The sequence below is a fragment of the Martes martes genome (genome assembly GCF_963455335.1).
Source record: "Martes martes genome assembly, chromosome: 15".
NCBI lineage: Eukaryota > Metazoa > Chordata > Mammalia > Carnivora > Mustelidae > Martes > Martes martes.
The window spans coordinates 5,449,649-5,463,551 of NC_137903.1; positions in this window are offsets into that span (position 1 = coordinate 5,449,649).

Here is a 13,903-nt window from a genome sequence, read left to right on the forward strand (position 1 = left end):
AGCGCCGGAGGCCAGCGGGCGCGAGGAGGCTAACAAGAAACCAGATCGGCAGGGGCTGCCCCTGCCCCCAGGAGGCCGAGCATCCCGGGCGCTCCCGCCGCCTTCCCGGGGCCCCTCCTGCGGTAGCATCCCGGGCGGGGCCCTCCTCCCACGCAGCGCGGGGCCCGCACCTCCTCCGTGGACAGATCCCCTCCGAGACTGTTGGCTCCGCGAGGAAAGGGAACAAGACAAACGGCCACTAGATGTCCCCTTTGTCTCATCGCAGCAGTGCAGGGCGCGGCCGCCCCCCCCCCCCCACCTTGCGTTCGTCCTCAGCTGCGGTCGGGGACAGGCCTCCCGGTCACCGGTCACCGCGGTTCCCCGTTGCCCACCCCGCTCCAGTGGAAGCAAGTTTGGGGGTGTGGGGTCCAGCGAGAGACCTCCGGTGTAGAGACTACTTAAATTTAAAACAAAACAAAACAACAACTTTAAAAATCTTTATAAATAAATAAAGTTGTTTTTTCTAGCCTCATTTGAACCGGTTATGATGCCTGCTTGAATCTCCCGATGAGTAAAGTAAAATCTTACAACCTGGGATCATTTTTATACCTGTATGAGATTCATGATTTTAACTTTTTCTCAAAAATGATCTTTCAACAATGTTAAGAGGCAGATTCACTGTAATGTTTAAGAAGGTTAAGCTTCGGGACCTCTTCCAAGGCCCTCTGGCTGACGTGCTCTGTTTCTTAGAGAGCTCCCCTCCCCCACTCGTATAAAGCTCCGCCCACCGAGTCTCTGCGCTCCCTCACGCCACATGAGGCAGCTGAAAGATTCTTACCTTTTGTAATTATTATTTTTTTAAGTAATCTCTACACCCAACATGGGGCTCAAACTCACAACCCCAGGGTCAAGAGTCCCGTGCTGTACCAAAGCCAGCCAGAGGCACTAAATGACTTTTATTTTTTTAAGATGTATTTATTTATTTCAGAGAAAGAGAGAGGAGGGGCAGAGAGAGAATCCCAAGCCGACTCCAGGCTGAGCGTGTAATTGGTGGTGGAGCTTATCCCAGGCCTCTGAGATCAGGACCTGAGCTAAGTCAGGTTTGGTGGCTTAACCCACAAAGCCACCCAGGCACCCTGAAAAGGTTTTTGTTTTGTTTTGTTTTGTTTTGTTTTTAAGATAAAATCATGGGTCCCATAGAATATAAAGGGAGGAGGGAAGGTGTTAACTCATTAATTAGTCATACAGGACAAGAATGTAATTTATGGAAATCACCTTCTATCTACAGAGGCAAACCCAATCAGATCAGTACCAGATAAAAATCATTCGCATTTCTTGGACCATCACATCAACATCAGACTTCCGAGTTAACTCCTTTCCCCACAGAGTTGCGAAACAGTCAAAGATAATGAGGAATACACACTTCTCAGAATCCGGAAACCCCAAAGAGGGTTCTCTGGTCTAGACAATCCTGATATTCCACTGGGAGGGATGCTCAGTATTCGCCATTTCAGAATCCTTACCTACCTGCAAGAATTTGGAGAGCAAAAGTCCCAAGCTGTTTCTTATTTCCTGAGTGTATTGCTTTACCCTGAGCCTCCCTCCAAGCCCTGTTCCTCTGTATCCTGGTGGGTGGCAACCAAGGCCTCCGGAGCAGTGCTTGCTTTTGGCTGGTTGTGATGTGGGAAACAGAGGCAGAAGAAAATCATTAAAATTCCTTACCTACTGACAAGCCCTTGAAACAGACAGAGTGGCTCTCCCCTGGGGACTCAACTGCCCTCACCTTGAGGTTTTGCTAAGGACAATCCTAGCCTGACCGGCCCGCTACTCCAACAGGTCCAACCAGGATCCTGTAAGTCTGCTTTAGGAAACTTCATCTCTAAACCTCTAAGATAGTGTCAGCAATCTTTCCCAAGCATATGACCCACTGATATACATCTAAAGGGTCTCACGAGAAGATTTCTATACTGGTAACAATAGCTAGCCCCTCAAGGTCCTGGAGACCTCGATTCCAAAATTCCTTAGAGACTTACGCCATCCCTAATCTCCTTTGTCCTCACCCACCTCGGAGTCCACCCCTACTCTGCCTTTAAAAACTCTGACTGTAATCTGGTTCGGGGTCCAAGTCCCTACTCTGCTGTGTTGGGTATACTTGGGCCCAAGCTTAAGCTTGTCAAATAAACCCTCGTGTGATTGCATCGGTGTTGGCTCCTTGGTGGTCTCTCAGACACGAAAACTTGGGCATAACAGTTGCTGACACCAATGGGGCCATGAATCCCGTCACCATCCACCCACCACACGCATGCTCTAGGGCTTTGCCACCGCACGGCCCACAAGAGCCAGGTGATGAAGACTCCCTCTTTGATCACCCTACTGTGAGATACTCCCCAACCCATGGATTGCTTCCTAGTGAAATAAGGGACTTGAAGTTCATTACAAAATTGTGTTCATTTTTGCCACCCGACGCACCTTACTTTCTAGTTTCCTGCTTCCAGAGACTTCTCCCTTTAATCAGTCACTTAGTGGTTGTTAGGTTTGACCCCTCACCCAGCGCATTCAACCGTCTCTAGAAGTACCTTCTCCCAAAATGTGCAGCCCGGACTTGAGACCTTGGCCATGCTGTGCTTGTCTCGAGTGTAGTTTCCAGACTATCCTAGCCCAATCGTGACCAATGCTCAGCTCCTTCCCACAACTACGGGAGTCTCTTGGCAAGCACTCCCATGTAATTCCAATTCTTTCACAGTGATTTTTTTTTTTAAGATTTTACTTATTTATTTGAGCAAAAGAGAGGAAAAGACCATGAGTAGGGTGAAAGGCAGAGGGAGAAGCAGCTGCCCTGCTGAGCAGGGAGCCCAATGCGGTACTCGATCCCAGGACCCTGGCACTAGGACCCGAACTGAAGGCAGACTCTTAACTGATTAAGTCACCCAGGAGCCCTCATAAGTTATTTTTTTTATCTGCAAAACATTAACATGGTTCTGTTAAAAAGAAAACCAAATGGTGTCACTTAGGTTAAGGCCCCAAGTCAGTAGACCAAAACTTACTGCCTAAGCTAACAGTCATTTCAACCACCCCCAGAAATCTAACCTCTAACCAGTCAACAAAGGACTTCCCAGTCAGCACTAGGAATTTTACTGATGGACCCCTATCACTCTTAGGAGACTACCTTGCCTGAAACAATAGATTCTTTATTAATAATTTCCTTTTTCCCATGCCCTCTCTACCTTTAAAAACCTTTCCGTTTCTGTAGCCCTTGCAAGTAGAGCGCCCCTCTACTTGCGAGAAGTGATGCTTCCTATTCATGACTTGATTAATAAAGCCCATTAGGTCTTTAAAATTTACTCAGTTGAGGGGTGCCTGGGCGGCTCAGCCAATCAAGTGTCTGCCTCTGCTCAGGTCAGGATCTGAGAATCCAGTCCCACAGTCCCACAGAGGGCTCCTTGCTAAGCAGGGGGTCTGCTTCTCCCTCTGCCTGCTGCTTCCCCCTGCTTGTGTGCTCTCTCTCTAACAAATAAATAAATTTTTTAAAAAATGAAATTTACTCAATTGAGGGGCACTTGGGTGACCCGGTTGAGCATCCAACTCCTGATTTCAGGTCAGGTCTTGATTTCAGGGTCGGTGGTTCAAGCCCCGTGCTGGGCTCCCTGCTGAGCACGGAGCCTAATTTTTTTAAAAAATAAAAAACAATTTTTTTAATTACTCAGTTGAATTTTTACTATTTAACAGTTCCAAAAGTCAAAACTAGACGAACGGTCCACTCAGAGAAGTAAACTCCTTGTCCTCTTTCACCCCAATCTTATTATCACCTCTTATAGATAACTGATCTCATTAATTTTATCATCCTATGTGTTCCCGCAAAAATAATACAGTATGCATTCTTACTTTATCTCTTTTTCTTACCACAAAGGTAGCCTTGCTTTTTTTTTTTTTTTCATTTAGCAAATATATCCTGGAAAATACTTCAAATCAGTTAATACAAATTGTCGAGAAGGAAATTTTTTTTTCCTTATTCTCTTCTAGGTTCTTTGTTCTAAAAATTAAACTGATATAAAACAGATTAACAGGGAAAAAATCAAACAGAAGTTTAATGATATATACTTCCTGTACACAAGGAACACCCAGGAAAATCACTTTAAAGGATAAAGAAGCTGTTGGGGGTGAGGAGTCCATTACCAGAGAGACCTAGAGAAGGACAGTAAACAAAACTAAGGTTGTCACGCAGATTCACCTTGCCGGCCTTCTCCATTCAGAAATTCCTAGAGATTAGGTCACTCCCCCTTCCGGATACAAGCCCCAGAGACACCCTTACAAATGGAGATTTCCCTTATAAATGCAAATATCTCTTACAAAAGGGTCACTTCTCAGTTTTCACAGTTCCTCCTCTGCCTGTAATTCCTTAAAAATAACCATTTTTTAAAAAACAGTATGCCAGAGGCATACTTTGGGGTGGGATATTTTGCTCCCCTTCAAAATCTTCATTTTTTTTTTTTTACAGTTGCATTGGATCTCATTGTGTGAATATATCATAGGTAATTGAACCAAATGCCTACCTATTTGAACTTTGGGGGGTAGTTTCCAATATATTGCAATTACAAATAATGCTGCGATTAAATAACTTTGTGTACATGTATTTTTGTATTGTTAAGAACTCAAGCTTCAGGATCGACTCCTAGACATAGGGTTGCCAGGTTAAACGTTCAATGTATACATTGTTTCATTAAGATGTTGCCACATTGCTCCTCGTCACAGTTACACCTTTCTGTATTCCCACCAACAATACCAGTACTTCTTTCCCCACGGCCTTGCCAAATCGAGCATCAATCATGTGAAGGGAAGCAGAATGTCACCACCAAAAACGCCTCTTTGGCATAAGGATGATCTCAAGTGGGATGTTTTAAGGAAACGTAGTCTGCAGAAAAAGCTCTGAAAAATAGGTAGATGCGACGCTTTGTAAGAGATATTTGCATTTATAAGGGAAATCTCCATATGTGAGGGTGACTCCCTCACTGCACCACAAAGAGGGAAGTGACCTAATCGCTAGAAACTTTTATCTTTGGAAAAGTTCAAAACTTAAATCTGCATAACCTCCTTACCGTGGTTTATCGTGCTTACCTGGAAAACTTCCTTTACTGGCTCCCCTACCCCACCAACATCTTTGTCTTTAGCCAGAGAGTATTTAAGATGATGACTCAGCTCACTTGGGGAAGTTACTCGGTTTTGCTGGGTATGTACATGTTATTAAACTTGTTCTTCTCCTGTTAAACTGTCTTCTATAAAAAGAGGGTCTCTGCCAAGAACCTAGAAGGATAAAGGAAAATTGTTTTCCTCCCCTACACAAACATTTTAACTTTTGTCCGTCTGATGGGTGAGATGAACTATTTTTATTCCCTCATGCTTATCTCCCGCAAACCCTGCCTGTAACTTAGCATCGCAAAGGAAGGGCCTTGCCAGAAGGGTCTAGCTCTCCCTGGTGGCGGCATCTAGTTGCAGGAAAAGTACCCTTTCTGCGCTGATACCTGCCCTTGCACTTACCCTTATGTATTAAATTTCCTGTCCTTTCTTCCCTGATAAGCCTGCATCCCAATCCGTTTCCTTTGGGCTGCAGCACGTGCCACACTCCAAACTTTTTGAGTTGAGTACTAAACCAGTCTGCACCTGTTGGAGCAGAAGGCAAGCTGAGGACAGAGCCCAAGCTGACACCCGGAGACTCCCATCCCCAAACTCCCAGGTGACCTTCCGCAGTCACTCTCAGCTGCCCTAAAACTAAGGGAAGGAAAAACAAATGGTTCGCTTACAGAGATCACAGTCCAGCAAGGCAGGAGTCTCCCTCGGTTTACAAAATGTCTTCGTGATTTACAAGAAAAAAAGCATTCTTATCAATAACTTAATTTCCAGAAGGAAACTCCCAACTGTCTTCAAGTTAATGCTCTCCTAGAGGGAAGAACAACCTTGACAGTTCAAGGCCTCCAATATCTTGTAGGTCCTCTTTAACATACAAAAATTCTTTTGAAAACCTCCCTTTTTCCTCACCCCCAACTCCCAAGAATATAGTCAGTCACCCCTCACAATCCTGGGGCAGCAGCTCTTTCTGCCCACGGGTCCTGTCCCCCTGTTTTAATAAACCACCATTTTGCACCAAAAACATCTCAAGAATCCTTTCTTGGCCTTGTGCTCCAGACCTCACCCCACCAAACCTCAGCTATATTCAAAAACCATATCACACCCACACCATTTGCTGTCTATGTTAGGTGACTTGACTACAAGGTCTGCATTATCAGACCTTAGTATTCTACAAAACTCTGCCCAGAAGATGAAGTTTCAGGTAATTAGACATCCCAACTACACCTCATTAGAGTAAAATGGCTCATCAAACAGCCGTGGTTAGGAAACTCTCCCCTACCTGCTGCAGAGGCCCCACCACAATGACTTAGTTTAAACCAGACTCCAGGGATGCCTGGGAAACTCAGTTGTTAAGCATCTGCCTTGGGCTTGGGTCATGATCAGGTCCTGGGATCAGTCCCACGTTGGGCTTTCTGCTCTGCGGGGAGTCTGCTTCTCCCTCTCCCACTCCCCTCTGCTTTTGTTCTCTCTCTCACTATCTCTCTCTCTGTGTCAAATAAATAAAATATTTAAAAAAACAAAACAAAACAAAACAAAAAACAGGCTCCAAAACTCTCAACATCTTATCTTCACCTGCCCCCACCGAGACTCTACTTTCTCAATGTTGTTCTCCCCCCAACTACAGGAGACAATCAACCCAGCTTTGCTTTGTGGATGGTGATTTTCAGGGATTTGGCAGGGAGCCAGCATTCAACTTAAGATAGCAAGCAGTAAAAAAAAACAAAATAAAATAATAAAATAAAATTTGTAGTGCCTGGGTGGCTCAGTTGGTTAAGCATCCTACCCTTGATCTCAGCTCAGGTCTTGATCTCAGGATTGTTCTAGCTCCACTAGGCTCCATGCTGGGCTCCCTAGTTTAACCAAAAAAACAACAAACAAACAAACAAACAAACAAACAAACAAACAAAAAACAGCAAGCAAGCAGGGCCTCTGTCACTAAGTTCCAGACTGGGAAAGGTACAGGAATTTTCCTTTGTCTTGCCAGAAATTGGGTTCACCTTCTTTACCAACTTTATTTCACAAATCTACCTGCAGTTCTGTCCTTTTGCCTATAGACTCTTTAAAATATTAGAGGATGTCTTCATCTATTAGGGTTGCTGTAACCACAGAACATAGATTCGGTGGCTTGTAAACAACAGAAATTTACTGCTCACCGTTCTAGAGGCTGGAAGTCTGGGATGAGGACGCCGATAGAATTAGCAAAGGCCCTCTTCCAGAACATGGACTTTTTTTTTTTTTTTTTTTTAAGTAATCCTTATACCCAGTGTGGGGCTCGAACTCACAACTCAGAGATCAAGAGTCACAGGCTCTTTTGACCGAGCCAGCCAGGCACCCCCAGAATACAGGTTTCTTGCTGGGTCCTCACATGGCAGAAGGGGTAGGGAGTTCTCTGGCACCTCTCTGATAAAGCACTAATCCTAGAGGCTCCAGACACTCAAGCCACAAGCTCCTTCCAAAGGCCCTGCTTCTTCATACCATCCCCTTTAGAGGCTAGAACTTCCACAGAGGAATCTGGACAGAACACAACCAGCCAGACTATGTCAGAGAGCAACCTGTAGACCACCTAGAACTTAGCTCTATGCTAATGTTGGGGGCTAGAGGTTGTCAGCACCTGCTCCCCCCATGATCCACTCTTCTTCTTTTTTTTTTTCCCCTGCTCAATTCCACATGCCCAAGGCCAAAGGTGACACCATCAGGCCATGTTTCAGGACTAAAAAATTTTTCAGTGAACAGGGAAATTTCCCAATACCCATAAGAAATGCTTTCTTGAAATCTCCAATCCGGCCTGGGATTTGAAGGCACACGCTGGAGCCCCAGACTGTACTCCCCCAGGCACGACATTCACGACACTTGAATTCTGGTAAGTGGTACCTCAGGTCCCAAGTGAGTTTGTGAACCTGGGAGATGGTGCCTCCCAACCTGGGTTCTCTTATTCATGAATGGACCAAAAAGCATTCTGGAGTTTCGTGGAGTGACGCACTGGGAGGTTAGGAAAGCCTTCCTATTGTTCTTTCCATACAGGTAACTAGCTTCTGTAATCTTGGTACAGGCAGCAAAGACTGTTCTTTCCAATTCGGGCTCTGGAGCCTGTCTGTCCAGCTGACATTCTGGCACCACTTACGTAGAACTGCAGGACCCTGGGCAGAACATTGAACCTCCGCCTGCCTCAACTCCTCACCTGAAAATACAGATAATAACAGTGTCTCCTTTTGGGTGAAGTATTAAACGAGTTCATGCCTTTAAAGCATTTAGAACAGGGATGCCTGGGTGGCTCAGTCAGTGAAGTGTCTGCCTTCGGCTCAGATCATGATCCCAGGTTCCTGGGAGGGAGTCCTGCATCAGGCTCCCTGCTCAGCGGGGAGCCTGCTTCTCCCTCTGCCTGTGGCTCCCCCTGCTGGTGCTCTCATTCTCTCTCTGACAACCAAATAAATAAAATCTGTCTAAATAAATAAATAAAGCATTTAGGACAGTGCCTGGCACTATTTGGACTCTAGGTTAACTATTATGCTGAAAAGCACTAAGCAAATACAGCTCCAAGCTCCTGCCCTCCAACCAGATTGTTGCTCCCTGTGGAACAACTTCAGCTACATCACTTCTGTGATTCCTAAGTTTGCAGCTCCATATAGGGAAAATAGAAGACGACCACTTTTCACCTAAATTCGCTTATCTCAAGCTCTAAAGAGTATGCATCCTTCTCACATCTTTTTTTAATCTATGATGGTTTTTTCTTAAGATTTTTATTTTTTGAAAGTAATCTCTGTACCCATCGTGGGGATCAAAGTTCCAAATGCCCCAATCTACTGCTAATGCCACCTTTCTCAGCCTGGACATCCTTAAGGATTTCAACCTGGGCTTTATGGAGTACTCCCCTCCAAAAAAAAGACACTGAAGCATGGCAGAATATGCCACCCCAAAAGATGCCACTTAGACATATTGATAATTTTGAGCTGAAGGCAATTAAGAAGTAGATACAAGCAAAGCTCTCTGCCCTTCCCCTATCGACTTAAAAGCAGGACATCAATTTGTAAAGTTGTCTCTCCCACCAGGAGAAGGACAGAAGTTAATCACTGGTGACAGCTCTAGAATCTTAGCCCAGAGATGGCACCAGAAGAACCTACGTAATAATCCTTACAAAGTAGCCATTATCGGGGCTCCTGGCTGCTTAATCAGTAACGCATGCAACTCCATCTTGGGGTTGTGAGTTCAAGCCCCATGTTAGGTGTTGTTAGGTGTAGAGGTTACTTTAAAAATAAATAAATAAGTGGGAAGAAAAAACTATATATTAAAAAAATGTAGGGGCGCCTGGGTGGCTCAGTGGGTTAAAGCCTCTGCCTTCGGCTCAGGTCATGATCTCAGGGTCCTGGGATCAAGCCCCGCATCGGGCTCTCTGCTCAGCAGGGAGCCTGCTTCCTCCTCTCTCTCTCTCTCTCTCTCTCTCTGCCTGCCTCTCTGCCTACTTGTGATCTCTGTCTGTCAAATAAATAAATAAAATCTTTAAAAAAAAATGTAACCCTTATCTTCCATTCATTTTCTGCACATATTTATTTTCCCATAATTTTCTCCTCTAGAAATTCCTTTTCCTTTGTCTCATCATGTCTAAAAATGTATTATTCTTTTGTTAAGATGCTGCAGAAGCCCAAGTCATTGTTGTTGTTGTTGCTGTCCTCCTTCTTCTTCCTCCTCCTCCTCTTCTTCTTCTTCTTCTTCTTCTTCTTCTTCTTCTTCTTCTTCTTCTTTTTTAATAATCTTTTCACCCAACATGGGGCTCAAAGTCACAACCCTGAGATCAGGAGTCACATGCTCTACCATCTGAACCAGTTGGACCCTCCACAGAAGCTTGAGTTCTAACCACTACTTTGAGTTACTCATCTCAGACGGCTCCCATGTAATTTCGTGATATGCTGGTTGATATACTTGTTAGTCTGGGGGCGCCTGGGTGGCTCAGTCAGTTCAGGGTCAGGCTCTTGATTTCAGCTCAGGTCATGATCTCAGGGACATGAAATCAAACCCCACATCAGGCTCTGCGCTCAGCAGGGAGTCTGCTTGAGATTCTCTCAGTCTTGCTCTGCTCCCCACCCCCAACCCCTGCTCACGCTCTCTCTAAAGTACATACATTTACTTGTTAGTCTGCCTTTTGCACTCTGAATCACAGGTCCCCAACCTGAGAACCTAGGAGGGTAGGTGGAAAAATACTTTTTCTTCCCCTACCATAGACATTGACTGTAGGTGTTCTGTTTGCAAATAATTAAAGTCACAAGCCTGTTTGGAATGTTGCCCAAACATTGGTGGAAAGGGGTGAGGAAGGCCTGAACCTTGGGAGTTGTTGTTGCTCCTCATCTATCCCCTTGGCTACACTCTCCCTGCCAAGGACCTTCCAAGGGCAGGTAAAGAGATCTCATTCTCAGCACTTAGCTTTTTTTGTGTAGGTTGTCTCCCAGGGAGTTTCAATGTGGTCCTTATTGGCCACCTCAGCAGAGGTAGGAATAGCACTTGACCCAGGAGCTCAGCCACCTAGAAAGGACTCAGTATGCCGGAGATAAGTAAATGAGTCCACTTCATTCTTTTCTTGGCCCTGCACCCTGTTCTGCTGACTCCACTGCCCACAACCAACAACAAAATGTCTGTGGTGCCAACATTTAAAAATTCAGGGTCTGAGGGGCGCCTGGGTGGCTCAGTGGGTTAAGCCTCTGCCTTTGGCTCAGGTCATGATCTCAGGGTCCTGGGATCGAGCCCCACATTGGGCTCTCTGCTCAGCAGGGAGCCTGCTTCTCCCCTCTCTCTCTGCCTGCCTCTCTGCCTACTTGTGATCTCTCTCTCTCCGTCAAATGAATAAATAAAATCTTAAAAAAAAAAAAAGATTTAAAAAAAAAATTAAGGGTCTGAGATCCTCTGTCCACCATTCCCCTTCTGCTTATTTTCATTTGGCTTACATACAAATAACAAGAGGTAACAACACTGACAGCCAACAGAGCAGCTCCTTAGTTATCTCAGCTTACCTCATTCAAATTTTGGAATGAGATACTTACTCATTCACCATTTAGTGATTGGCACAATGTACCAGACACTGGACATATACAATAACACAGGCTCCCCACCCTTAAGGAAGTTGGTGACATCACCTAAGGAGCTATAGATAATAGATTTATTACTGAAAACTATTGCATTATTTCCACATAGTTTAATAACTAACTAGGAATCACCCAGAAACAGAAACTGAATATAAGTGTTGTTCTAAAATGACTTAGGTGGCTGGATTACTTGTGTGGCTCAGTTGGTTAAGCATCTGCCTTTGGCTCAGGTCATGATCTCAGGGTCCTGGGATCAAGCTCCATGTTGGGCTCCCTGCTAAGTGGAGAATCTGCTTCTCCCTCTCCCTCTGCTCCTCCCCCCTGTTCGTGCTCTCTCTCCCTCAAATAAATAAATAAATAAAATCTTTTTTAGAAATAATAAAATAAAATAAAATGGCTCAGTCAGTTGAGCATCAGGATCTTGACTTCAGAGGAGCCTGGTTGGCTCAGTGGGTTAAGCCTCTGCCTTCAGCTCAGGTCATGATCTTAAGGTCCTAGGATCGAGCCCCACACTGGGCTTTCTGCTCAGCAGGGAGCCTGCTTCTCCCCCCACCCCACCCCCGCTCTCTCTCTGCTTGCCTCTCTACTTGTGATCTCTGTCTGCCAAATAAGTAAATAAAATCTTAAAAAAAATAATCTTGATTTCAGTTTGGGTTGTGATCTCGGGGTCCCCACTCCCCCTTCCCCTGCTTGCACTCTCTTTAAGATGAGTGGATAAATCTTTTTAAAAATAAAATTAAATTAAAAACTCAATGGGTATGGATCTCTCCATCAGTTAGACCTTCCTCCCCCATCACTTCTCTCTGGCATATCGATTTTTCCCTTCCCTCCTTTCTCTCCTGCACCCTCTGATGATTTCACTTTATACTTGTCCAGCTGCTACCACCCACTCTGTCTTGAGTGCCTTTCTCCCCAGAGAGGTTACAGACCTGGACCAAAGGAATCTTAGTCTGCATTCAAAACCAAATGGAATTACCACTTATGAGAACTGAGTGATGTATAGAATTGTTGAATCACTATATTGCACACTTAAAATTAATACAACACTGTATGTTAACTATACTGAAATTAAAATAACTTAGAGGGGCACCTGAGTGGCTCAATTAAGTGTCCAACTCTTGTCTTCAGCTCAGGTCATGATCTAAGGGTCCTGAGACTGAGCTTGGGATTCTCCCCCTCTGCTCAGGAGTGCGTGCCCATGCTCTCCCTCTCTCTCTCAAGTGAATAAATAAATGCCTAAGTAACCAAAAATCATTTTTAAAAAAATAATAAAATAACTTAATTAGAAAAAGATGGGGTCAGGCACTTTCTTTTAACCTCAAGTAAAATACTAATTACTGGCCCATCACCTGTTCTTGTGCAGCCTAGAGTCTAAGATTGGTTTTTACATTTCTACATAATGGGAAAAAAATCAACAGGTCATTATTTTATGACATGGAAATTATGAAATTCACATTTTTGTGTGCATAAATGAAGTTTTAATGGAACACAGCCATGTCCATTCACAGTCTATGCATGTTTTCTTGCTAGGTAAAGTTGTATACAGACTGTATGTCTAAAAGTCTAAAAAAATTTCTTCGAAGGTATCTTTGAGCTTGCCAGGTGGATGCCGACACGCTGAGCTGGAAAAATTTATGGGCAAGAAGTTATCGTTGGAATTAAATGGTAGCAGCTATGTCTAAGTCATATCGTGATTGGACCCCTTCACGAATTCTGTGAGGGATGAGCTTGAGAAGTGGCAGCCGGTGGGAGACAGAGCAACACTGGAATGATGATAATTGGAGGAAAGACTATCATCCTGGTAGAAGCCTTCCACAGAGTATGAACTAAACCAGAACATAAACCAGAGAAATCAAATGCTTCCGTGTCTTCTTTCTACGGCACGTTTTAATGCAATATAAAAATCAGGTCAAGCACATTTCTTATTGAACGTTTTTGCTAAATAAACTTCTGTAATAATAATAACAATTTTATTCTCTGGTCATTTGCTGTAAGTTTGCCAACCTCTGGCTTAAAATACCCAGTTTGAAAGCAATCATGCTCAGCTCTTGTGTGATGTACCACAAAGTGCTTTCCAGATCTTGCCTCATTTGCATCTAAAAAACGTCGTAGGCTGGGTATTATCACTATTTGTTAGGTGACAAGAGACTGACAGAGAAAACTGCCAACATCAAAGGGGGGAGTCAAGCAAGGTCTGCGACTCCAAAGCTGGCTCTCACCATGCTCCTGAGAGCATGCTCTGAAGAGCACAGTCTGAATTATAGTCTTCTTTGGCCATCCAGCCATGGGTCCTAAATTTTCTTCCTTGAGCCATCCATACAGTAGTCTTTAAATATTTATAGGCCATAATTTTGTCTTCTTGGAGTCTGACTCTTACCTTGCCGTCGACTCTTTTATACCATCCACATTACATTTATGAACAGGTTCCAGTTGGTCTATAGTCTAAGATCTTGAAGTGTGGCACCTCAAGAAGCTGATATGGGGGGTAAATGCCATCAGCAGACTGACTGCCTAGTTCCAGATGTTCTACATCTTCCCATCTTTATTTGTGACCAGTTGACTTTTTGGACCCAAAGGCAGAATCTTACACTTTACTATTGAATTTTGGTCTGTAAGATGGAGTGTATCATTCCTGCCTATTGAGATTTTATTTTTAATTCCAGCGTAGCTAATACAGTGTCATATTAGTTTCAGGTGCACAATCTGATTCAGCAACTTCATGTGTTTCAGCATTC